The sequence below is a fragment of the Hyperolius riggenbachi genome, chromosome 1, assembly GCF_040937935.1.
Source record: "Hyperolius riggenbachi isolate aHypRig1 chromosome 1, aHypRig1.pri, whole genome shotgun sequence".
Taxonomy (NCBI): Eukaryota; Metazoa; Chordata; class Amphibia; order Anura; family Hyperoliidae; genus Hyperolius; species Hyperolius riggenbachi.
The window spans coordinates 147,404,592-147,430,964 of record NC_090646.1 but is presented as its reverse complement, the minus strand read 5'-3'; the positions used below and the strand labels follow the sequence as shown (position 1 = coordinate 147,430,964).

The 26,373-nt window shown below is 48.0% G+C and overlaps 1 protein-coding gene across 1 annotated transcript in view; it reads left to right on the top strand.

Moving 5' to 3' along the window:
• The first annotated feature begins 8,714 nt into the window (after window positions 1–8,714).
• LOC137567913 (caspase-3-like) overlaps window positions 8,715–26,373 on the top strand; it is a 134,710-nt gene continuing 117,051 nt past the window's right edge. The window contains exon 1 of the mRNA XM_068278715.1: window positions 8,715–8,849. The gene's annotated coding sequence lies outside the window, so the exon portion shown is untranslated. The remainder of the gene's footprint in view (window positions 8,850–26,373) is intronic.

Sequence of the window (26,373 nt, the reverse complement as noted above, 5' to 3'; positions counted from 1 at the left end):
GGGGTCGGACCCCCCCTCCCTCGCCTGGGTCCCGCGATCTGCGCTCCCCTGCAGCTGTAATTAGGAAGCAGCCGCTGCCCGATCGTAAGAGGCACGGGCGGGGAGGACTCACCTTTTCCGCGTTCCAGCGTGCGCTCCACTGACGTCACTTCCTGCATCGCCGCCCACTGTATTGTAATTGCAATTTTCTCCTAAATTTGCCTCAGGCGGCAAAAAGTCTAGGGCCGGCCCTGACTAGCAGTCGTCTGCGAATAAATCTGCTAAACACCGTTCACACACAGATTCTTGCCCTGAAAGAAGATCTGTCCCTGTCTATAGCAATTACGACAATTTCATGCACTGCTGTTGAGCTGCATGTACTCAGGCTGGTGATCAAGTATTTTAGGTTAGCCACAAGCTTTAGGCCCTAACTACGAAAATGCCACACTCATAATGCAATCTCACACGGGTAGCGATGAAACAACTGAGCATTGTGTGATTAGAAAACTGCATGTGCTACAAAGATCAGATGCAAGTTCATGCAGTGGAACAGAGCACTAACTGTACCAATAAGTCATGCCACAAGTCCAACTTACATTCAAAGTATGAATCGTCTCAAGGAAGAAACTTTGCAAATACAATCGGAGCTCTATTTTATGGTTAAAACCTTTGTTTCATGTTGGATGGTGTGGTCAGAGGTTAAAAGCTCTTTTGCATTGTCATTGTTGTCTTGTTTCCCTTTCTATGAATATTTCTACCACTTCTTGACCACAGAGGAAGTGCAGAAATGTCTCGGGGGGGGGAGGACAGAAACAGTTGCTCTTCACAGTGCCTAAGGGCCCATTCACACTTGCTGATCGCAAAACGCTAGCGATTTTGCTAGCGTTTAGCTCTGGCGTCTGGCGTTTTTTGGCGATTAACGCCCCCAAAAAATCACTATTCACACCTGGCGATTTTTTTAGCGATCGATTTTTGCGCTTCTATAGCACTAGACACGATCACCGGGAAATCGCCTGAAAGTGGTGCAGGCTACGCGTTTGTAGCATTTTTGGATGATTTGCGGCGATTAGCGTAAATCCCCCAAATGAGAATGGACCCATAAACTTTTATTACTCTAGCGTTTTGAAAAGCGCTAGCGTTTGAGCATTTTGCCGAAATCGCCGGCAAAACGCTCAAGGGTGAATGGGCCCTTATAGGAAATCCAGACCTGCACAGCAACATTAACAGGCAATGCAAGAACGTCTCATGTGTCATGTCGCACATCAATCAGTAAAACTTCAGTGATGGCCTGCTAGTGATGTGAGGAAAGTCAGCAACAGAGGGCTCAGGGCCCTTTCACACTAGGGCATTGCAGTGCAGTAAATCTACCGCACCACGCCCCCGGGCAATTAAAGTCTATGGGGGAGTTCACACTCCCCACATTGCGGTATGCTGCACTGGAAGTGCCGTAACGTGATTCCAAGCTTACATTACTCTGCGGCTCCAGCGGCGACCTGCATCGGAGTGGAAGTCAAATAAGTATATGGCAACGCCCGTCTTTAAAAAAACCTGCTGCAATTTTCAGCATCGCACAAGCACGGAAGCGTATTTTAGAAATATGCTTCTGCGCACATCAATGATTGCCCAACAGGAAGTAAGCATCATTTCCTGTTGGCCAGTTTTTGGTGGTATGATGCACGGGCCGCACCGCACCGCTGCCTCCAAACTGAAGTGTGAAGCCGGCCTTAAGATTAGTCTCAGGAGCAGAAAACACTGACATACTAGAGTACCAACATGCAAATTCAGTGCCAGGAGTTGGGCTATAGGTGGTGTATTTCACCTATGTGTCTTGTTTTTTAAAGGATACCTTAGCTTAAAATTTAAATTAAAAAAGGGGAGCAGGCATGTTTAGTGGGCTCTGCTCATGCCTACCGCTCCCCCGTTCTCCTCTGTCCCCCTCCGGTACTGCCTAGCAACACCCCGTACATACTTCCTGGTCGGGGTAGTCGCAGATGACTGTGCATACACTGCCAATCGGCTAACTTGCTTGTTACTGCGCCCGCAAGGGCTCTGCGCAGCCACACTACAAAGTTGTGACGTCACAACTACGTAGTGTGCCTGCGCAAAGCACTCCTGGCCATAGACACGCAATAAATGACACGCGCCACCAGGCAGCGCCTGCGCAGTAAGCCGTGACCACATCGACCAGGAAGTAAGTTTGAGGGGTCGCTAGGCAGTGAGGGGGACAGATGAGAACGGGGGAGCGGTGGGCATAGAGCCCACTAAATATGCCTGCTGCCCCCATTTTTAATTTAATTTTAAGCTAAGGTATCTTTTAAGTATCAGCAGCGTGTTAGTTTTTCTAACCCTAATCTGTCACAGTAAAAAGATGCCTAAACTGAAACTCCCTCCTTATTGTACAAAAGAAGTAACCTCTCAAATGTTAAAGGGAACCTAAACTGAGAAGGATATGGATTTTCCTTTTAAAATAATACCAGTTGCCTGACTCTCCTGCTGATCCTGCGTCTCTAATACTTTTAGTCACAGCCCCTCAACAAGCATGCAGATCAGGTGCTCTGACTAACGTCAGACTGGATTAGCCACATGCTTGTTTCAGGTGTGTGATTCAGCCACTATTGCAGCCCAAGATCAGCAGGACTGACAAGCAACTGGTATTGTTTAAAACGAAACATCCATATGCCTCTCAGTTAAGGGTCCCTTTAAAGCTATTGGACCACCCAGTGGCTTCCGACCACTGAGGTAAGTAACGTGTTTTTAATGTTTTACTCAACTTAGGTTTACGTTTAGCCTAGTAATGCTTTGCTGCTGATCTGCTGCCACTTAGTGACTGGAATAAAATTATGCACCCTTCAATCTTGTTCTTTGCTGTTCTACTGCTCTCCAGTGGCTGAAGTAACATAATACAGCATAAGCACATTATGCTATATTTGTGTAATAATATGTATAACACATTTAATTGACTTTCACTTTAAAGAGACACTGAAGCAAAAAAATATATATATGATATAATGAATTGGTTGTGTACTATGAATAATTACTAGAAGATTAGCAGCAAAGAAAATATTTTCATATTTTTTATTTTTAGGTATATAGTGTTCTAACATTGCATCATTCTCTAATATGTGCAGATTACACAACACTCAGCATTCAAAATGATTCTTTCAGAGCAGTCTGTGAACTAATGACCTCTCCTCTGCCAGAGGAAAAGTAAATAGTTAACTAACAGTTGAGATAATAAAAGTCAGAAAACAGCCCTTTCCACGACTTTAAAAGTCGTAGAGATAATGGCTTTTCTGTATAGAGATAACAACTGGAGTTTCTTAACTCTTCCTGTACTGGAAACAATTAGACTGATGTATCTGATCTTAATGTTTTATTTCTTAGCTGTACTACACATACAAATCATAATATCATAGTTTTTTTTCCGCTTCAGTGTCTCTTTAACTGGTTCACATTCTAAGGAATTACCCCTTAAGGTTCCTGATATTTTTTTACACTTTAGCTGTGTTGCATTGTTACAGCAGTAACGTTTAAATTACTGATGAGTATGATCACTCAATCCCCAAGTGAGAACAAAATGATCGCCAGAAACGAGAGACGAACTGAACTCCCCGATCTGACACGATGTTCTCTGGAATACCGTGCTCAATAAATAACTCTACCAACTCCTTTTGCAGAAGGCAATTTACACAAAGGAACGAAATGAGCCATCTTACTAAATCGGTCCACAACTACCCAGATAACACTCATACACCGGAAGAAGGAAAATCCACTATAAAATCCATGGCAATGTGTCCAAGGGACCAGGGGTATAGGCAAAGGCATCAAATTCCCTCTAGGGGCGCTCCTAGAGACCTTACTTCTGGCACAGATACTACATTCACCTACAAAAAGTCTACAATCTCTCCTCATAGTTGGTCACCAAACATGACAAGCCAATAGTTCCAGAGTTTTAGTCTTGCCAGGATGTCCTGCCAGTTTGGTATCATGGAATTGACGAAGTACTTGTAGACGTAGAGGAACTGGGGAAATGATAAACATCTGACGGTTTTTCAGGTGGACAATCTTCCTGAAAAGAGTACAATAATACAGGCCAATCTAAAGGATTTTGAGTGTCTGTAGCAGCAACCACACAATGGTTGGGAATTATAGGAACTGGATCCTCAGGCTGTGAAATTTCTGAATCAAAACATCTGGAAAGAGCATCAGCCTTAACATTTTTACTACCCAGCTTGTAGGTTATGGTAAAATTGAAACGAAAAAAGCATAAAGCCCATCGAGCCTGTCTGGGGTTGAGTCTTTTAGCCTTTTCCACATACTCTAAGTTTTTATGATCAGTGAACACAGTGACAGGATGTTCTGCGCCCTCCAACCAATGCCTCTATTCTTTAACAGGCCATCTTAACAGCCAAGAGTTCCCTGTTCCCTATATCATAGTTCCGTTCTGCTGGCAAAAATTTCTTAGAAAAGAAAGCACACGGGTGTAAACGTTCAGGCTGACCTGAATATTGAGAAAGAACTGCCCCATCTCCTACTTCAGAAGCATCAACCTCTACATAGAAGGGTAATGTTACATTGGGATGCATCAGTATGGGGGCAGAGCAAAAAGCTGTTTTCAAAGTATCGAATGCTTTGCAAGCCGAAGATGGCCAATTAGCAGGATCAGCACCATTTTTTGTGGTGTGTGTTAAAGGTGCCACTAGTGTGGAAAAATTCTTAATGAACTTTGTATAGTAATTGGCAAACCCCAAAAAGCGTTGCAGTGCCTTGAGGTCTCCCGGAGGTGGCCACTCCAAAACTGCCGAAACTTGCTTTTTGTCCATAGACAAACCAGAGTCTGAAATCACATACCCCAAAAACGGTACCTCAGTAACTTAAAAAATACATTTCTCCAATTACGTGAAAACAATGAGTTTTCACGTAACCTCTGAAGGACCCATTTTACATGAACTCGATGTTCTGACAAGGATTTGGAATAAATGAGGATATCATCCTAATAGACCACCACATATTTGCCCAGAACCTCCCTAAAGACATCATTGACGAAATCTTGGAAGATGGCTGAGACATTACAAAGACCAAATTGCATTACGAGGTATTCGTAGTGCCCGTCTTGAGTCTTAAAGAGAATCTGTATCGTTAAAATCGCACAAAAGTAAACATACCAGTGCGTTAGGGGACATCTCCTATTCCCCTCTGTCACAATTTCGCCTCTCCCTGCCGCATTAAAAGTAGTCACAAACAGTTTTAAAAAGTTTGTTTATAAACAAACAAAATGGCCACCAAAACAGGAAGTAGGTTGATGTACAGTATGTCCACACATAGAAAATACATCCATACTCAAGCAGGCTGTATACAGCTTTCCTTTTGAATCTCAAGAGATCATTTGTATGTTTCTTTCCCCCTGCAGCTCTCACCCCCTGAAGAGTTACAGGCTGATTGTTTCTTCCTGCAGGCAGCTCTGCCGGTGTCTGTAATTCCTCAGTGTGTGACTCCTTTCACAACAGAGGATTTATACAGCTTGTAAAAGATAAGAGAGCAGAGAAAATCTGGCTAATGTAAATAACACACACAGACAGACACACACACACACACACACACACACGGGAGTGTGCATAGAGGGGCCTGGAGGGGGGCGTGCATAGCAGATCAGCACTGAAGAGTTGGCACCCTTCCAGACACAGGGCGAAAAGTCCGACAGGGGAAAGATAAACTGATTTATTACAGAGACGGTGATAGTAGAAAGTGCTGCAGTAAGCCAGATCACATTAGAATAGGTTTAGGAACTTGTAGGATGGTAGAAAACAGGATGAAATTTTTGTTACAGAGTCTCTTTAAAGGCCGTCTTCCATTCATCCCCCTGTCGAATCCTGATCAAGTTATATGCTCCCCTCAGGTCGTATTTACTGAAAATATTTGCCCCAGCCACCTAAGAAAACAGATCAATAATAAGTGGAAGTGGATATCTGTTCTTTACTGTGATTTTGTTTAAGCTTCTGTAGTCTATACATAGCCGCAATCCACCATCTTTTTTTTTCCACAAAAAAAGAAACCCGCCCCGGCTGGAGAAGTAGATGGACGAATAAAACCTTTTTCCAGGTTTTCTTTAATATAGTCCTTCATAGCCTGCTTCTCAGTACCAGTCATCCAATATTCGGGTATCCGAACTACCCAGATAATCCGAATTTTTTCCACTATCCGAACTTTGAATCAGAATTCGGATATCTTTGTAAATCCCAATAGCACTATCCGAGCAAACTCAAATTTCCATGTGAAATCCGAAATCCAGGCGGATAGTTAGGATATCCGAGTAGACGCCTTCAATGGCAAAAATCCGTTTTGGAGAGAGAGAGAGAGAGAGAGAGAGAGAGAGAGAGAGAGAGAGAGAGAGAGAGAGAGAGAGAGAGAGAGAGAGAGAGAGTTTTGGAAGCAATTTAAGCCATTAATAGGCCAATTCTGGTTTTCTATCCGGATATCCGAATCTGACCGGATATCCAGGATATTGGGTTCGGATATCCGATTCTACTCGGATACCAAAAAGTTTGGATTCGGATATCCGATTTGGATCCAGATATCTGGGTATCCGGATCCGAATTCAATTCATTTTGAAAAGGGGTATCCGAGCAGCACTGCTCAGGACCAGAAAGACTATATAAATGTCCCCGGGAGGGCATAGTACCGGGCAATAACTCAATGGGGCAGTCATAGGATCTGTGTGGGGGTAACTTATCAGCAGACCACGGAGAGAAAACATCAGCGAAGGATGCATAATGACATGGTAATTGGTCAGACAAGATTTCAACATTATGAAGTGGAACCTTCCTTAAACATTTCTCTGAGCACTGCATTGACCAATTAGTAAGTTGACCAGAACACCAATCAATACTTGGATTATGTGTTTGTAACCACGGAAGGCCTAAAACCAAGAGACTGGAGGGCATCCTGAGAGTGAAAAACTGAATTTTCTCAAAATGCAGCACTCCAGTCTGTAAAGACACTTCCGGTGTGATAGCAATGGCCTGTCCACTCTGCAAAGGAGAGTCATCAATAGCTGTGACGTATAGCTTGTTCTGTAAAGGCAAGGCTGGAATTCCCAAACTCGCAGCAAACTCAGAATTGATAAAATTACCAGCTGCCCCAGAGTCAACAAAGGCCTGTGCAGGACTAGACTGATTATTCCCAAAAATATTAACTGGCAGTAGTATTTTTTTTTTACTGTAAGAGGAGAAACCTGCTCGCCCAGGGAAGATTCCCCAACTACACATGGGCATGGGAGTTTTTCTGCCTGCTTCTTTACAGAACAATTTTGAACTAAATGCCCTTTCTCACCGCAATACATACAAAGACCCTCATGGTGTCTCCTGAGTTTTTCAGAAGGGGAAAGTTTGGAATACCTCAACTGCATTGGCTCTTCGCCAGAGGCTGAAGTAGCACTACCCACACATGGAGCAGATGTGACAGGTGGATGTGATCTACCCTTTTGGCGGTACCTGATACGCCTGTCAATGGCCTCTTCCAATGTTTTGGGTTCAGGGTGACTGACTAGAGCATCATTCACAGAATCTGCCAAGTTGCCAACCCTAATAAAAATTGATCAAGAAGGGCTGCCTCACCCTAAGTGGAGGACATTGACCAGCATTGAAACTCAGCAGCATATTCTTCCGCCGTGTCCTGATGCAGTTCACGGAGTTTACGAGCTGCAGTGAATGATACGTCAGGGTCATCATAGATTATTGCAAGTCTTCATGACCTGGGGGTAACCCGTAAGCCCAGGTCTGAGAGTTACCTTGCAAAAGTGTTCTTATCAAAAGATATTCTCTGGGATTTTGAGCCAGAGGATCTCGGTCTAACCTCAAAATATGATAGACAACGGTTCATAAAATTACTAAAGTCAGATCTGGCCCCAGGAAATTTCTCAGGTAGTGGCATCTTAGGCTCAATAGGAAGATACGGCATCCACTGCTCTACTGGGTGCACAGGAGGAGGTGTGTTTAACAACTGTGTCAGATGATCTTCCTGTGCAGTGACTGTAGTACTGAGTTGGTTCGCAGCAGCCGTAACAATCTGAACCTGCCATGGTAATCCCTCCATGATAGTATATATATATATATTGGTCCGTTATAATGTAATGCTGAGTAGTAACGTATCACCAGCGAAACAGACAATAGACTGGAACTCACGAATGAGACCAGAGCACACAAGAAAATAATAAGAATGCCTCCCTAGACCTAAAAACTGTGTTGCAGGTACTAGCACAGGAAGAGGAAGAATAGTCAGAAAAGGCCGAGATCAAACCAGGAATCAGATCACTGAAAGTACAGAAGGGATAAACACAAGCGTAGTCTGGAATGAGCAAAAGGTCGGCAACGATAATCAGATAGGCAAAAGTACAGAAGGATGAGGCAGAAGCGAAGTCAGAACGAGCAAGAGGTCAGAACACAATAATCAAATCACAATAAATAATACAAGCTAACTAGTGAATGTATATATTGGCTATGAACCGATATATGACGTTGCACAAAGTCTAACTAGGCCCGTAGCACACAGCAAGCTGTTAGCTATAACGGACACTGGCTGAATGAACAGCCAGGCAATTTATAGCAGGACCTGATTTACAGGCCAAGCCTCCAGGACAAACAACCAATCAGCAACATCCCTGCAGCAAGTGTCAGCAATCAGCTGACACACTTCAAACACGCCTCTTAAGCCTATAAAGGCAGCTCTGCTTTGCACGCGTCCGACTATGGGAACTGCCAGAATCAGCATGACTCATGTCTACAGGGGAGCCGGGGATGCCATTGGAGAAAGAGGAACAGGAAGCTTGCTGAAACGAACAGCACTGTCCAAGCACTTGCTAGAGACCACATCAGGTACGTTTGTTACATATACAAACAATAAAAGTTACGGTTGCTTGACATTGTACATATGAGCAACACAATTTAATTACTACTTAGCAAACAATTAAAAAATACACACAGGGCAAAAAGAGCTGCAAAATGTAAAGGACACATACAAACAAATAACACTTACTTGCCCAGTCTAAAACTATTCTGAATGAGTTTCTCATGAGCAAAGCTTTTATAGGCCAAAAACAGCTGAAAAATGTTAAGGAGTACCACCTAATCGAAATGCTTGCATCATTCCATTATTACGCGTGTAAACATACGCGCACAAAGTAGCTCGCTGTGCAGTTAAAACTTGTTCCCAGCACGCGTTGTGCATTTGAAATGCACGCTGTGTTTCCCCACCGCACTTTGGGTAGTTATACCGCACACTGGCTATCATTCATAAAGGACCAGTCGGTAGTGCGGGAAAATACCGTTCTTCTCCGCAACCGGTACTTAAGACTTCTGGGTGGTCATTCATAAAGAAGTTGCCTGTTGCGATACAAGTGCAGAGGTTTTCTGGAGGAAGCTGGCGGTAGCGTGGCGGAAGACATGCGGAAACATAAAAGCTGCCCGATTCCCTCCGTGCGCTCCTCTGTCTGATGCTGCTTGGGAGGTCCGTCCCATTCATTTACATGTAATCCGCCCGCCTATCGCTACTGTCGAGCAAGCGGTATTTTCCTTCCGCATACCGCTTGCTCTAATCTTTATGAATGGATGTGTTTGTTACTTTTTCTAGATTAATCTAGAAAAACTCCGCACAAGGCGGAAATGTATCGCTCTGCTCGGTAGTGTCATTTTTTCATGCGGAAAGAGCCTTTATGAATGCTGACTTTGCCGAGTGTTCGGTAAAGTCAGCTGTTTTATGCATTTCCGCATGCGGAAATGCTTTATGAATGATAGCCAATGTGTGGTTTTACTGTGCACTGTGTAGTTTTAGCGCGCGTAAAAGTTTACGCACACAATAATGCGCATAATTCATGTAGCGCTATAGCGTTATTCACTAGCACTGTTTAGTGAATCAACCCCAATATGTCACATTGCACAAAAGCTTTTATGTCAATCTGTTGTGTGTCTTTCTCCTTCTCTGTACCCTGTATGTTGCCTACAATTCCGGGCACGACCCAGTCATGCTTGGTGACTAAAATTGATTTTGATAAGGGAGGAGCTTCACAGAGTAGACCACTTGTGGCAGTGGTGGGTGGAGGGGGTTTGAGTGGCATTACTTATGAGGGGCTGTTCCCCAGCCCACCAACCACGATCTTCCCCAAGAGGAACTGCAGCTACAACATTTTGAAGCTCCCTGAGGTGTCATGTTCCCCTGACCACTGCAGTGCATGATGGGAGATGAGGTTAAGTGTACATGTGATGTGAGTTCTTACAAAAACAAAAGCAGTCCAGTGTTTTTTCCTTTACCTGCAACATTTTTATTACTGAGCAGTTTTTTTTCCTTCTTTTAATTGACATTACAAAATGGTGCTGAAAAAAAAATCTGATCTTTTACATGTGTATGTATGTATAAATTACTGTAGTACAATCTGATGTCCTGGAAATGTATTGTACTATACAAGCTAGTAGAAATAAATATATACAAGGTTTTATTCTCTGCAGTACATAATGCATTGTTGTGCTCTAGCCTATTTCTCTCTGTTTGCCTATCATGCTCAGCATGTTCACATAATGGAAATGATGCTCCGCTCTAATAGTGCTCTGAGCCCCTAGTAGGAGGGCTGGTAGGCTGGACATCTCATACTGCAAAACCACATGAATACATCAGGATTTTATGTAAGCATAAACTCTATGTATAGGCCTCTTTTAAATCAAAGAGAAAAGGTTTTATCAGTAAGGCTGAGTTCACACATAAACCGTTTACCATTGGCCCCTGAGGAAGCTTTTTAAGCAAAACGGCTGTCAGGCCTTCCCGCCCCCACCGTATATATCCCCATGTCAGTACCCAGCTTTTGAAAAAAAGGTGCCAGCTTGTGGATGATCCAGTGTCTCCTTTCTACTCTGTTGTACAACTTACTGTCATTTATTGTATGCATGCATTTTAAGGAGAGAAACATTAGGGTTTGTGATGTACAGAAGAACGTCATCCGCAAAAAGCGACAGCTTAAAATGAGATTTCCGGACCTGTCCTGAATGCCAGTGATGTCAGGGTTGCCCCTTATCTGTGCCACCAAAGACTCGATAAAGAGCACAAAAGGCAGAAGAGACAAGGGGCATTAGAGACTGCAAAATACTGGTTTGGGACAGTGTATGGAATCTTAAGTGCAACCTGGGGGATACAGAGCTGAAGTACATTCACAAATACACCTGCAAAGTCCATAGCCCTAAGTACCTGAAACAAAAAAAAGACCAACTAAGCCTGTCAAAGGCCTTTTCTGCATCAAGGCTCAGCAGCATAGAAGTGGTTTTATACTAATTAATATGATCAACAAGGTTGACAGAACAACAGATGTTGTCTCTAGTGGTGCTCATCCGAGCTAGGATATCCGAGATACTCGGATATCCTAGCTCTTTTTTTACTATTTGAGCTCGAATACCGAGCTCGAATAGTATTAGCTATCCGGGCTGTGCTATCCGAGCGCATTCGGATAGCAATCAGCTACCCGGATATATCCGAGCAATCCGAGCTCGAATACGGAGCTCGGATAGCGTCATCAGCGGGTGACGTCACCTCGAGTCCTCACAAGCGAATCAGAGGGCTCCCAGCCCTCTGACTGCAGCCAATCACAGAGGGGGAGCCTGGCCAAGCCCCCCTCTATAAATAGCGGGCGCCATGTTGCCTCACTCGTCCTGCTTGTGACTTACTGAGTGATTGTACTGAGAGAGACTGCTCCAGTGCTTTTTGTCTGTGCAAGTAGTGCATTTATTGTTCAAAACACCAAGCGTTTTTATACCCCAACACTTGATATTCACCTGTATTGCTTTGTATTGTAGATAGATTGTATTTTAGGCAGTTTAGTTTGTGTGATTAGGGACTAGGGAGCAGGGCCGGCCCTAGACTTTTTGCCGCCTGAGGCAAAAAAAAAATTTCCGCCGCCACCCCCCCCCCTCCGGTGGAGGGGGGGCGCTCTGGGGGGCCGCCGAGCTGGAGGGGTAGCTGGCAGGACGGGGGTATTGGGCCTAGCGGCGGGGAGGGGGTCATACCCCCCCTCCCTCGCCTGGGTCCCCCGAACTGCGCTCCCCTCCAGCCTTACATAGAAGAAGCAGCCGCTATTTGTAAGACGCACGGGCGGGGAGGACTCACCTCTTCCCAGCGTGCGCTCCACTGACATCACTTCCTGCAGCGTTGCAGGAAGTGACGTCAGTGGAGCGCACGCTGGATCGAGGAAGAGGTGAGTCCTCCCCGCCCGTGCCTCTTACAAATAGCGGCTGCTTCTATGTAAGGCTGGAGGGGAGCGGAGGACGGGGGACCCAGGCGAGGGAGGGGGGGTCCGACCCCCCCTCCCCGCCGCTAGGCCCAATACCCCCGTCCTGCCAGCTACCCCTCCAGCTCGGCGGCCGGCTCCCCGCACGGACGGGCGGATGCCGCCCCTGGAAATTTGCCGCCTGAGGCAAAAGTTTCACCCCGCCTCATGAGCGGGCCGGCCCTGCTAGGGAGGGAGACTGTCACTGGTGCTGCTGCAGCTGCAGCAGCTAGGCCCTGTGCCTAGGCAAGGCAGCCTGCCCTGCTCTGTGCTCTAGTCTCTAGTTACCTGTGCTCTTACCTGTCCTACTCTACTGTACTACTTCTGTGTTAGATAGATTATTGTACTATTTTGTAGTTAGCAAGGCCCAGCTTTACTGCTAAACCTGTCCTGTATCTGCTCTCTGCAATCTAGTCACACCTGTTCTATTGTTTAGCTAGATTCTTCTATTGTTTAGTTAGTACTGTAGTGTACTCTAGTCTGTGTATAGGGACCGTCCGTCACAGCGTTACCTAGGGTCTTTGTGTGCGCAGTGCACGTCTGCGCTGTCCGCACCCTCTTGTTAGTGCTACACTCGTCCTATTGTTTATATTACTTGTATTGTGTATTCGCTGAATTGTACTGTACTGTAGTCTGTGTATAGGGACACCGTCAGTCAGCGTCAGCTAGGGTCTTTGTGGGCGCACTGCGCACTCTCTCGTTAGCGCTACACCGATCTCTGCTGTAGAGTACACCTGTCCGTCACCTCACACACCCACCACCACCAGTCTCACCCCATTAAAGTCCCCCACTTGTCCCACCCGCATTACATACATAACTTTTTTTTTTTATTTGTATAATCTTAAAAATATACGATGTCTGCCTGTCTGGCACTGGCAGCCGCGGTTTGGGCAGGGGCAGCAAGGGCAGCAAGGGCATCGGCAAGAGAGGAGGTCGTGGCAGGCGCACCACCACCACCATGCGCAGTTCTTCGTCTGCACCAGTGGCTATTCCGCCATTAGCCACTGGCCGTGGACGCCTTGGCCGCCCAACAGCTGGGAGTCACGCTGCAGAGATGCAGCAGCGTGTGGTGCAGATGTTCCTCCCACCGCCAGGTCGTAGCCGTCCTATTGAGGAAAAGGACGCAGACTCTGTGGTGGAACTGATGGTGGATGAGCAGGCCACCATTAGCTCTGGAACCGAGTCCTCCACCCCCGCAACCACTCCTGTTCGCAAGAGCAGCAGCAGCAGCCGCCCAGCACTGCCTGGGGAGGAGGAGGAGGAGTGCAGTTCTCCAGCCCCAGCGGGCAACACCAGCACCCTGTCACTCAGCACCTTCTTATCCCCAAGCACAGCGAGGTTATGGAGTGCTGTTGCGGCAGAATTGAAGGAGGAAGAAATGCTGATGGTCACTTTGTGGGATGATGCTTTGGACAGTCAGACAGTGGTGAGTGTCCATCAGCCCATTCATGCAGAAGGGGAGTTTGTGGGGTCATCCCAGCAGGACATGTTTGCGGAGGGGGAGGATGATGATGACAGGGTGAAGGACAGAGACTGGGTGGCAGATCCTGGGGATGTCATCAGCTCTGAGGAGGAGGAGGAGGATGCGTCTGCGGGCCTTGCTAGAAGGATCAGCATTGCAGACATAGGCAGGATCAGAAGTGGGCGTGGTGTGCAGGCCACACAGCGTGCTGATCCGGAGAGTTCTGCCAGTGCCACCAGCCGCATCAAGAAACCCCTCCCCAACCACCACAGGGAGACCAGCGACAGCAGCACCTTCGAGCCGAAGGGGAAACTTCACCTCCCCAATTTGGAATTTTTTCACCCTGCCATATGTGGATTGCAAGTATGCCACCTGCAACCAGTGCCGCCAGCAGCTCAGCAGAGGGAAGGAGCCCTCTGCGTACGGCACCACCTCTCTGGTGAACCATCTGGCAGGGTTACACTTTCATGAGCATGAGGAGTTCATGAAGTTGAAGGAAGCTGGCAGTGGCAGACCCGCCACCACTGCGAAGCCGTCGGCAGCAGCCACCCGCCCTCCTCCACCTCCTCCAGCAGCACCAGCAGGAGTGCGTCAGAAAAGCACTGCTCCTCCTCCCTCTGCAACTCCTGCCGCCGACACTGATGCCTGTTCTGGCAGCCAGTCCTCAGTGGCCTCCTCTGCTCCCTCCAGTGATTCCCGTGCCAGCAAAAAGCGTCGCCAGACCCTGCTCAGCGACACTTTCCAGGGGGTGGTCAGGGTTCTGCCTCCCAGCAGCCACCGCGTGCATCAGCTGAACGGCTTGCTGGCACGGGCCATGTGCTCCCAACTCCTGCCTTATTCCCTTGTGCAGGAGGGGAGCGACATGCGTGCGCTCCTGAAGTGTGCAGCCCCCGATTGGCCAATCCCCAGCCGCCATTTTTTTGCACGCATGGCCATCCCTGCACTTCACCGCTCTGTGATGGCCAATGTCGGGAGAGGGCTGGATCACGTGGTGGGTCAACGGGTCCACGTCACCATGGAATCGTGGAGCAGCCGGTTTGGGACAGGCCGCTATCTGTCCCTCACCGCGCATTGGGTCAGCTTGGTGGAAGGGGGTGAGGAGGGGGGAGCAGCATCGGGCACTGTCAGAGCAGCAGCAGCAGCAACAACGCAGTGGGTGGTGCCACCATGCAGGGTCAGCGGAATTGCAGCAGGTTCCTCTGATCCGCTTCCATCCTCCGGCACACCAGCCCAAACCCCCCGCCTCAGCAGCAGCGTGAAGCCCCGCCACTGCCAAGCGCTGCTGGAATTGGTCAGCCTGGGGAAGACCAAACTGACGGCGAACCATGTCCTGGCCAAACTCCGAGAGCAGGAGAGGAATTGGCTGACCCCCAGAGGCCTCAGAGTCGGAGAGGTGGTGTCCGACAATGGGGCAAACCTGGTTGCTGCAATCAGCAGGGGAGACCTGACCCACATCCCCTGCCTGGCGCACGTCCTGAACCTGGTAGTCCAAAAGTTCCTGCGGACCTACTACCAGGGGATGGACCGACTCCTTGAGGCGGCAAGGAAGGTTGTGCGTCATTTCCGGCACTCGGCTGCAGCCATAGCGAGCCTGGAAGAGGTGCAGAAGGAGCTGCACCTGCCACAGCACCGGCTCATGATCGATGTTAAAACTCACTGGAACTCCACCCTGGCGATGTTGGGAGCGTCTGGTTGAACAGAGGCAGGCTGTCAGCCAGTAAGTTGCACGAGCAACAGTTGCCGCCATCACTGCAACTGGGCGTGCCGCCACCAACCTCCCGGCCATCATCTCCACGGAGGACTGGGGGCATATGCAACACGTGTGCTCAGTGCTGGCACCCTTCCTGCAGGCCACCAACATGGTAAGCAGGGACCATGCCATGGTGGGCGAGTCGGTCCCCATGGTGTGTGTGCTGGACAGGGCCCTGTATGCACTGCTGGAAGAGGGAGCGGCAGCCTTGGACCAGCAGGAGCTGCAGGCAGCTTCACAGGCCACCTCTGAGGAGGAGGGCTTGGAGTTGGTGGAGGTCCCTGACCTTGCTGCTGATGAGGCGGAGCAGCAGAGCGCAGCTGGAGTGGTGCGGGGGTGGAGAGAGGATTAGGTGCAGGAGGCAGAGGATGAGGAGGACAGCACTGTCGGCTCTGGGGCTGCCGATGATGTGCCAGCAGACGTGGCCAGACTCTTCCCAATGGCAGCGCACATGCTGAGGTGACCCAAGGGTCATCCAGATGAAGCAGAGGGAGGACATCTGGATCTGCATGATGCTGGACCCACGTCTGAAGGGGAAGCTCAGCCAGTTCCTGCCTGCAGAAGGAGACCGTGCGCAAAAAATGAGGGATTTGCAGCTGTCCCTTGTTGAGCGCTTAGAGGAAGCCTTCCCTCAGCCATCCATCCCCACTGTCCAGCCTGCACAGAGGCAGCAGCAGGTGCCTGCATCCACCAGCAGCAAGCGCACGCGCATCACAGACCTGCTGTGTCTGACCAACGAGCTCTACATGAGTGTAGAGCTGCCAGGGACTAGAGAGGAGGTGCCTGCAGCAGCATCCTTCTCCAGTCACAGACAGCACTTGACCCGCATGGTGGCTGACTACATGGGGTCCTTTAGCGGGCTTGACAGCGTTGCCCCTGTTGATACCATGAAGTATTGGGTCAAGCACCTGCCGATCTGGAGCGAGCTTGCGCAGTACGCCCTGGAAGTGCTCTCCTGCCCCCCTTCCAGCGTACTGTCAGAGCGTTGCTTCAGTGCAGGCGGTGGAGTCGTCACTGAGAAGCGATCTCGTCTGTCTCACAAGTCTGTGGACAGGCTGACGTTTCTCAAAATGAACCAGGCTTGGGTGGAAGGTGAATTCCTGGTCCCTGTTGTCGACGAGAGGGGGACATAAAGTGGCACACACACATGAAACCTGCTGCTGCTGCTGTATTTCTTCCTGCTGTCTGTGTCTCCACTGCCAGGGAACACATTAAAAGGTGCTGCTGCCTATGCGCCACCAGCTATTTACGCTCAAAAATAGCTGCATTATTTTGAAAAAAAAAATTAAATTATTTTAGAGGTGTCCGGGTTGAAAACTGTGCTGTCCCAATTGTGTATTGGACACAATGTGGGCTTCACGACCGCTGTCTGGAACCTCATGATGTTCATTTACGGCCCTGGTACCACCGCTAGGAACCAGGGCCTATTATGTCAGTCACATCACACTGCCTGACACACACTTCTCCTCCTCCTGTAGCTGCATTGAGCTTCTGCTGTCTGTGTGCTGCTACCACTGCCAGGGAGAACAGAAGAACTATTTTCTGCTGCCACCGACTCTCCTACCAGCTATTACCACACTACAATAGCTGCAACTACTTCCTCCTCCTGCTGATGTCTGTGTTTTACCACCGCCAGGGTACACAGAAAAAGGCACTGTGGCTTGCAATGTGACACTACCTATTATGCCATCAACACATATAACTATGGTGTTATTAAAATAAAATATTTCCACAAATGAAGTAAAAAAAATATTACAAATAGAAAGGAAAACCAAGACACAAAATATAATGATAGAGAAGAAGAGGAAGAAGAAGAAAAGGAAGAGAAAGAAGAAGAAGAAGAGGAAGAGAAAGAGAAAGAAGAAGAGGAAGAGAAAGAAGAAGAGGAAGAGAAAGAGAAAGAAGAAGAGGAAGAGAAAGAGAAAGAAGAAGAGGAAGAGAAAGAGAAAGAAGAAGAGGAAGAGGCAGAGAAAGAAGAAGAGGAAGAGGAAGAGAAAGAAAAAGAAGAAGAGGAAGAGAAAGAAGAAGAGGAAGAGGAAGAGAAAGAAGAAGAAGAAGAGGAAGAGAAAGAAGAAGAAGAAGAAGAGGAAGAGAAAGAAGAAGAAGAAGAAGAGGAAAAGAAAGAAGAAGAAGAAGAGGAAGAGAAAGAAGAAGAGGAAGAGAAAGAAGAAGAGGAAGAGAAAGAAGAAGAGGAAGAGAAAGAAGAGGAAGAAGAGGAAGAAGAGGAGGAAGAGGAGGAAGAGGAGGAAGAAGAGGAAGAAGAGGATAGTGACGTCGGATAGCCGAGTTCGAAATGGATATTCGATTAACTCGAATATCGAACTTCTAATGAATTCGGATAGTTTACTATCCGAATTCGACCAAACTCGAATAGGATAATGAGGTATCCGATCAACACGGTCTCCCAAGAACTACACACTAACGATGCCCATCTGCTTTTATCAGTGATGGCAGAATAAAGGAGAGGCGATTTGCTAGCACTTTAGAGAATTTTTTCAGATCTGCTTTCATCAAAGAAACTAATCTATATTTTTTGAGGGTCTAAAATGTCCCTATCAGGCTTCGGGATGACTACTGTAATGATTGCATTTATGCATTGCACATGAAAGAACATGGGCAATGCAAAACAATGCAATAATGCAGGAAATGTCACTAATAAGGAAAAACTGAGAGATCAAGCCAGGAATAAATGAATAAGGTAATTTATTAACAAATGCAAGGAACATAAATTAGTTGCATGCACTTCAACAAACATGCAAGAATATATACAAAGTAATAGTAGACAATCTCCCTATAAGCAAGTGCATTCAATATGCATACACAAGCAATCCGGAATATGCAATATAATCTCCTTGCATGCAAAAGTATAAAAGAGCATACACCTGCATCAAAGAGTCCAATACTATGTCCCTGCAGGCAAATGCAAACTAAGCAATACAGGACAGTCTCCCTGCAGGCAAGTGTATTCAAGGAGGCTGGAGCATACACATGCAATCTGGGATATATACAATCAGCCGACTCTGCATTAGGTTTCCATGCCGAGTAACCTAGTGTAAATACAAAATGTGTGCACACAAACCCCAGAACCTGAATGAAATTTACAATAACAATATGCAGAAATATATACACTATACAGAATATGCAGTACTTAAGGAAACAAGCAAACGGATAGTCATACAAGCAGAATATAAACCAGATCATACAGTACAAGGTAATCGCTTAGGCAGAGAATCGTCACAAGGCAAGCACAGGTCAAAACACAGGTAAGGCAACAAGGAACTAGATACTAGGACTAGATACAAAGGCCGCTAAACTCAGGCTAAAAGGGCTAGGACCAGGCGCGTTGCTAGCGCTATTCGATCATGGCACGTGCCACGAACCTGGCCTTAGGGTGCCCCTGATCTATGAAATGGGGTGCCCAACACAAGTGCCCCGAATGTATGGGCACAAGTTATCAGCAAACGCGGCCGCCGTTCGCTCACATACGGCGGCCGCATACATTTCCGGCTCCCGACATCACACTTAAAAACTGACAGCATGCGCTGCCTTAATCCGCCCCCTGCCGCCTCCTGCTCCAATCAGAAGCGGAGGAGCACCTGGCAGGGGGCATGGAGTAGCATTGAACGGCAGGGGGCTGGAGCCGTGGAGCGTGAGTAGCTCCGCCCCCTGCACAGCGTGTGACCCGGGCCACCAGGTGAGCACATGGTGTCATATTGGCGGCGCCGTCCGCACCCGGCAAAACTTTAGCCTGCCGCCAGACCATCAGGCACACCAGCCACAGACTGCTCCACGCCTCCACCACCGTCTGGCCTTGCCGCCTCACCACCGCTCGACCAGCGTCCCCCACAGTGCCTCTCTCAGGCAGGTTTGGACTGGTGAAGGTGCCACTGCCTGCCAGAGTGGCTGACTTAGTCAGTCAGTACACCCCCGGGCCCTCTCCCTGGCCTGCCGCTGCCAGATGCCCCAGACCACCTCGTGGACACTGACTGGTCCTGGACAAGGAAGGAAGCAAGCAAGGTGCCACTGCCTGCAGCCAGATGCCAGAGGCCACCCACCAGGCAGCCTGCAGCCAAGAGCATTCGTCATTCACACAGTAAGTGGCACCCTGGCCCAGCAATTGCAAGTGGCGGGGGTTTGGTGGGTGAGGGGGTGAGGAGAGTGCAGCACTGTCTGCAGTCAGAGCCAGCTAGCCACACACAGCCAGCCAGCCTGCAGCCAGCAGTAGCCACTAGCCAGGTGGGGGTTGGGGTGGAGGAGAGGAGAGAGTGCAGCCAGAGCCAGCTAGCCACACAGCCAGCCAGCAGCCAGCCCAGTAGTAGCCACTAGCCAGGTGGGGGTTTGGGGAGGAGATGGGAAGAGAGTGCAGGCAGAGCCAGCTAGCCACACAGCCAGCCAGCCTGCAGCCAGCCCAGTAGTAGTAGCAGCCACTAGCCAAACAGCACCTGGGACTGGTTGTGCCTGTGTGCTGTGCTTTCTCTGTTTACTTATCTCTGCTACCTCCAAAATGTACAGTATGAGCTGTTTTCTGTGCCTGCACTGATGGTAAACTAGCTGCAGTGTGTGCTGATCTATGCTACCTCCAGTATGTACAGTAAAAGCTGTTACTTTGTTTGTACTGATAGTAAACTAGCTGCAGTGTGTGCTGATCTCTGCTACCCCCAGTATGTACAGTATAAGCTGTTACTCTGTGCCTGTATTGATAGTAAACCAGCTGCAGTGTTTGCTGATCTCTGCTACCCCCAGTATGTACAGTATAAGCTGTTACTCTGTGCCTGTACTGATAGTAAACTAGCTGCAGTGTGTGCTGATCTCTGATGCCTTCAGTATGTACTATATAAACTGTTACTCTGTGCCTGTACTGATAGTAAACTAGCTGCAGTGTGTGCTGATCTCTGCTACCTCCAGTATAAGCTGTTACTCTGTGCCTGTACTGATAGTAAACTAGCTGCAGTGTGCTGATCTCTGCTACCTACAGTATGTACAGTATAAGCTGTCCTCTGGGGCCTGCACTGTGTGCGCGCTGATCTACCTCCAGTGTGTACAGTATAAGGTGTTACTCTGTGCCTTTACTGCTTGTAAACCAGCTGTATTGTATGCTGATCCCTGCTACCTTCAGTATGTACAGTATTAGCTGTAAAGCCTGGTACACACATACAATTTTGATTAGCAAATTTTAGCTCTGTTCATATTCATTGTCTGTTGGCCCACTTACTACATGGGGGTGGTAAAATTGGTCAGTGATTGACCAATGAAAATTGTATGTGCGTATACATCTTTAATATATGCCTATACTGATTGTAAATTATCTAAATAAAGGACAGGGAGCTCCATCCAATATTTCGATGGGCAGGCCCGTTATCTGTAGCTTACACTGCTGCTAAGTTCATGTACATTTGGCCCCACCCATGACCACGCCCACTCACAGAATGGCCACACCCATGCCCCACCTGGTGCCCACAGGTGCCCCCGATCTTCAAGCACCCTGGGAACGCCCCTGGCTAGGACACAGGGATGCAGGAACACAAACACAATGAACTTGCACCGATGTATAGTTTGTGCTGGCCTTAAATGCTGCTGCTGGAAGGTCAGGTGAAACTGTTTATAACAGTGGTGCCGGAAATCCTTCCCTGCCTAGCAATACAGGCAGACGGGGCTGGGGCCGAAGGAAAATGGTTTCAAGATATTCCACAGCAAAACAAGCGGAATAGACGGACACGGACTGTAAAGCTTATCAAGCTGAGACTGATAAGCTGGTGTGAGTAGTGTGTGGGAGCCGAGCACACACGGGCACGGGCTGCAATTCGAGAGAACCAGCGGCGACACTCGTGGATGTTAAACTTAGACTGAAAGTGCACATCAGTCCTAGCCTAACCCGGATCGCAGGTGTCTGGAAGCTCCGAGGCCGGCTGGCAGCTGCCGCTGGAGATTGATCCGCTGAGCCAGTGTGGGTACACAGAGCTGACGCTCAGTAGTTCCAGAGATCCACTCAGTGTCGTGGAAAGTTGCCAAAAGCTGGTCGAATTCGCAGGCTTACAAAGTCTTCTGCTCAGGCAAGTATGTTTTACGTTGTTGTGTTGCATTATCTTTATTGTATGAGAGGAGGATAATGTGTTAATGTGTATATTCTGTGTTAATTGCAGCATGGTGGCTGCGGGCTGTTGTATATTTACGTAGTGGTTATCTCTGCATTTGTCGCAGGCATGTTTTTGCTGGAAAGAAGTCGATTGGGTTGTTTTTTTTCTCTCTTCTCTTCTCTCCCCGTCTCTACAGCGGCTGGGAAAAAGGGGGGGGGTCCCCCGCAGCAGGAGATAAGCCAGCGGTGCTTCTGTTAGTACTGGATGTGAGGGAGAGGTGATAGAGAGGAGCGTAGTGAGAGGTGCAAGCGTATCTATTTCCAGTCAGAGTTGCTAACATGCTTGTAAATATCTGCATCTGTTATGTTGTTCAGCCAGCTCGTCTGTTGTTCGTCTCAGTAATAGCGCTGTAATAGTTCTGAGTTATGGCTGAGATAAGCTGCAGATGAGTTGTGGAGAGAGGGGATAGAGGGAGAGAGGAGGAAAGCGAGTGTCTTTCTGTTTGTGAGATGTTCTGCACGTTTCTCGCATTTCCAGTCGGTGCTGCTGCTAACATGTTTTTTCAATGTCTGTATTGTGTTGAAGTTCGAGCTGGGATGCTAACAGTTAAAACAGTTACAGTGGTTTGGAGTCGTATAGCTCGCTCGGGCGGTTCTTAGTTATGTCTGTGATAGAGTGAGAAAGATTCCTACGTCTCTGGGGATCCGTATGTCTGATTGCAGTTCGGATTACAGCTGAGACGTGAAGGAATGCTGAGGCTGATTTTTGGTGCACTGTGGATAGATGCTGTGTGTAACTATGCATAAAAAAAAATGTATGTTCTATTTGATTTTGTTCTTTCCTAAGGTATAGGAACGAGAGGCTGTTATGGGAGCAGCCATCTCAGCTGGCAGTCCAGGACTCAAAATGGCGGCAGTGGAGAGAGCCCGCCCCCGTGAGTCATGGCCCCCACACGTCATGGCAGGGGGGGAGGAGGGGCTGGGGGATCCACGTCACGTCAGGCTGTGCTCGCGGCTCCGGGCAGAGCAGCTGAAGGGAAGGGGGGTAGAAATACAGAGACATTCTCCTGTGTGTCTCGGTTCTCAAAGTATTTCCCCAGAGCTTTTCCCTGGGTCCATGGAAAGGAATGCCAGAATAGGAAGTGTTTCCCAGCTAGGTGCGGGGACACACGTAGCAGTGCAGATCAGGAAAGGGTCTGTACTGGGTTGCTTATGGGATTATTCCTGTAAGTGGGGCACCTTAATGGGTGGTGCAGCATGAGTTCCCAATAGAGTATAGGGGGGGACAGTGCATCAGGGGGGTACCGGAGTTGGAAAAAAGGGAGTTGACCAATTCGGGTTTCCGTCGCCGCTTCTGCAGAGCGGTAACGTTTTTTCCGGTTTTGTCGTGAACAGGGCCAGAGCTGGACTGAGAGGTCTATGCTGGGCTGGAGCTGTTTTTGTGTGCGTTTTTTTTTCGTCCACTGATTGGTCAAATATGTTTTTTCCAGCTCCTATCAATTGTAGCACAAAGAACAAGGACTGACAGCAGTTCATGGGGCAATTATACAGATGATAAAATTGCCGTTTACAGAGTGACAGTGTATCAGTACGGTGTTTGCCATGTGACTACCTACCAAGTGGGCATTCAGGGATCTGCATACAGGCATGTGACGCTGGTATGCTTAGCCCTGCACCCTGTGTAGTTTAAGTGCAAAGTGCTCCTTCCTACAGGGAGGCAGCCGTTTTTTTTTGTGAAGTCTGGGGGTAGTGGCACGGCAAACATGGATCAGAGGGTACAACACACAGAACTTCTAGCAGAGCTGGTATCGCGATGAAGTTCTAGATAAGTAAATGCGATAATGAGTAAGAGCATTGCAGGCTCACCTGCAAAGCAGCATCAGGTGTGGCATCCGTAATCTGTGCATGCGACGGCCGCGCATGGACAGATAAGGGGGGATGTGGAGGAGTGAGCTGCAATGGGGTGAGAGCTTCCAAAGGTGAAGCGAGCTTCCAAAGGTGAAGTCCGCGGGAGCATATTTAAAACAGGTAAGTACTGAGGATAGTACTGAGGTAGGGGGGTGAAGTTTAACTCCAATCTACCAATAAGAGTAAACAGAGTTCACGAGAACCATAAAGCAACGAGATCAATTACGATATATATTGATCAATCTAAAGTGTAAAGAGTACAAGCCGCAGGGCGAATCCCAAATCATTAATAAGAATTGATTTGTTTGTATTTCGATTTCAGGTGTTTGGCAATATGGATTTGAGACAGATGCAGTGCTGGCAGCAAAGATGGAGATGTCAGTCGGATAAGCGAAAGGTTCCAGATGCCGATCTAAGCTTGGAGGAACACGAGATTCCTGAAATCGGAAAGAGACTAAAACACGAGATTCCTGAAATCGGAAAGAGACTAAAACACGAGATTCCTGAAATCGGAAAGAGACTAAAACACGAGATTTCGGAGATCGGAAAGAGACTAACAAAACTGTCGGAGCAAAGCATAATGCAAAGTGCTAATGTTTTTCTTTCCCAGGGTGGTGCTTTTATAATGAAGAGTACCATGCTGATGGTGATCCTAGGTTGCCATTCCGTCCTAGGAGAACGAAGAGAGGACATTCTCATGTACAATAAGGGGTTAATGAGAATGCAAGGCCCAAGCATGTTAATGTTGGGTGACAAAGGTACTGATCCTTTCACACCTCCCTCCGCTTGGCACAGATGGACCATGCAGGGACGGAGGAAAAGAGCACTTGTGCCAGGAGAAAGCAAATTTCATGGCACAAGGTGGGTGAAAGGTCTGAAGGGTCAAGTGTGCGGGCAGTGGGAATTTAATGGCAGTGTAAATCTGCTATTGAATGCCACACTCCCAGAATCGATGCACCGATCCAAAGGTTTGTTAAAAGGTACATTGCAGTACAATGGGTACATGCAAAAGGTGGAGTGTGTGATTCAGGGGTACCTTGTCTTGGTTATGCAGAGTGAGATGGTTCCAGATTGGAGAGGAACGAGCAGGAGGCGTCAATTCTCTTACCAGAGAGACGCAGGGGACAACATCACACTCTGGAGCTACCAACAGAGAGTGCCTCTAAAACAACTATACACACGTAAAGGCTGGAAAGCCAAGGGTGGGTGGTTCTCGAAACAAGAAGTAAAAATCGAGATCAAGCCACATTTCCAGGTGACAAAGAGGGTGGGGAGAGCGGTCCCGGGGGAGGGAAAGCCCACACAGGGAACCCCATTCACACCACACGGGTCACAACAGGGGACGATATTACACAGTCCATATGCAGCAGCTTATCCTCAGGATAGTTGGGTAAGTGAAGAGGTACTCTTAATCGAAAGATTGCAGAGAGTACAGTCTTCCCGACCTCAGGTACATATGGTGCCTCAGGATGTAAGGGGGGAAGAGGTCCAATCAGGACAGCTGGGGACATATTTTGTCAGCGAGAGATTGGACAAGGGGAGGTATATTAATTTTTCTGGAGAAGGATCTTTTGCATGGCAGCTTCGAGATGTTTGGGTGAACAAATGGAAACGGTGCAACATTCCTTTAGGCACCGCCACTTCCTTAGTTCCCACCTCAACCCGGGTCTTACACCAGGACCTGAGAGGTCAACCTTTTTTGGTGCTAGACGGGGAGGTGAAGCAAGTAGAGTTGTTCTCATGCGGGCAATTCTTGCAGAAGTATCTGCGTTGGCCGGGGCAAGCCAAATTTAGTGAAGAAGCCTGCAGGCTCAATAACGCAGAATGCGAGGCTACCATTCAAAAGATCCACCCTGAAGCCCAACCGATAGTTCCGGTGGCTGAAGGAAAGGTTTGGTTTTTTAACATAAGGTCTAATGATACATTCAAGGTATATTCTCATAATTGTTCCGATAAGGGGGAGTTTCCAAGGGGAACATATTGTGTGAGTGGAGATCCCATATGGATCCTGTCATCCAGGTTTGATGACGTTGTTTCTCAAATTGTTAAGAGAACTCGGAAGGTCAAAGCCTCACGGGTAGTTCCCGTCCTGAAAGAGAACACGACATGGGACAAAGGGGGAACAGGTTTTGATCCAAGCCGACCACATTTTGTTACAAAGGTTAAACAAACAGTACACTAAGTTAGAGGTAAGATTTCACCATGATACAGGTGATCTTAACGAGGTAGAACACAAAAATGAGCAGGTGAGTTCCAGTCTGCCCTGGTGGACAAAGGTTCCGGTGATGTTCCAGGGACACTCGGACGGGGCATCTGCAGTTCCAAAGTTCTTTCTACACCCACTGGTCGTCTGGATGGGGATGACAACTTTAGGCATCATTGTCCAGGTGAGGTTGCGGGTTAAAATTCCGTAAAATAAATTAACCTGGTCCAGAGATTGGTGCCTCATAAACAATCTACTGAACCAATAGTTTAAATTAAGGGATCAACAGGGTTACGGGTATAGGTTTAGTAGTACCTAGGAGCTGATTGTATAAAGGCGCTCTTTTAGAAGGCACCTGGCACTGCTCCGTTTTGTAACAAACAAACGAGTTTCACTTTTCTGTGGTCATGCAAGTTTGTGAGTGATACGCAAGTGACGCAAATGCTGAGCATGTGGTATTGAGGGACTTAGAAGTAGGGCTTACCCAGAGAGCCTGGTTACAGGAAGACCAAGAGGTCTTGCTCTCTCTCTTCCAGGGGTAACCACCGAGAGCAGAGAAGTTGTGTGAGCACGAACATCGAAAAGTGAAACATAAACGAAAGAAACCAGGTACTGGGAGGTTCAGACGCTGGGATCTGCGGGTCAAGCCGTTTTAGGGGGGATTGTTATAATTTAAGTAGGCCTCAGTTATTTGGACTGA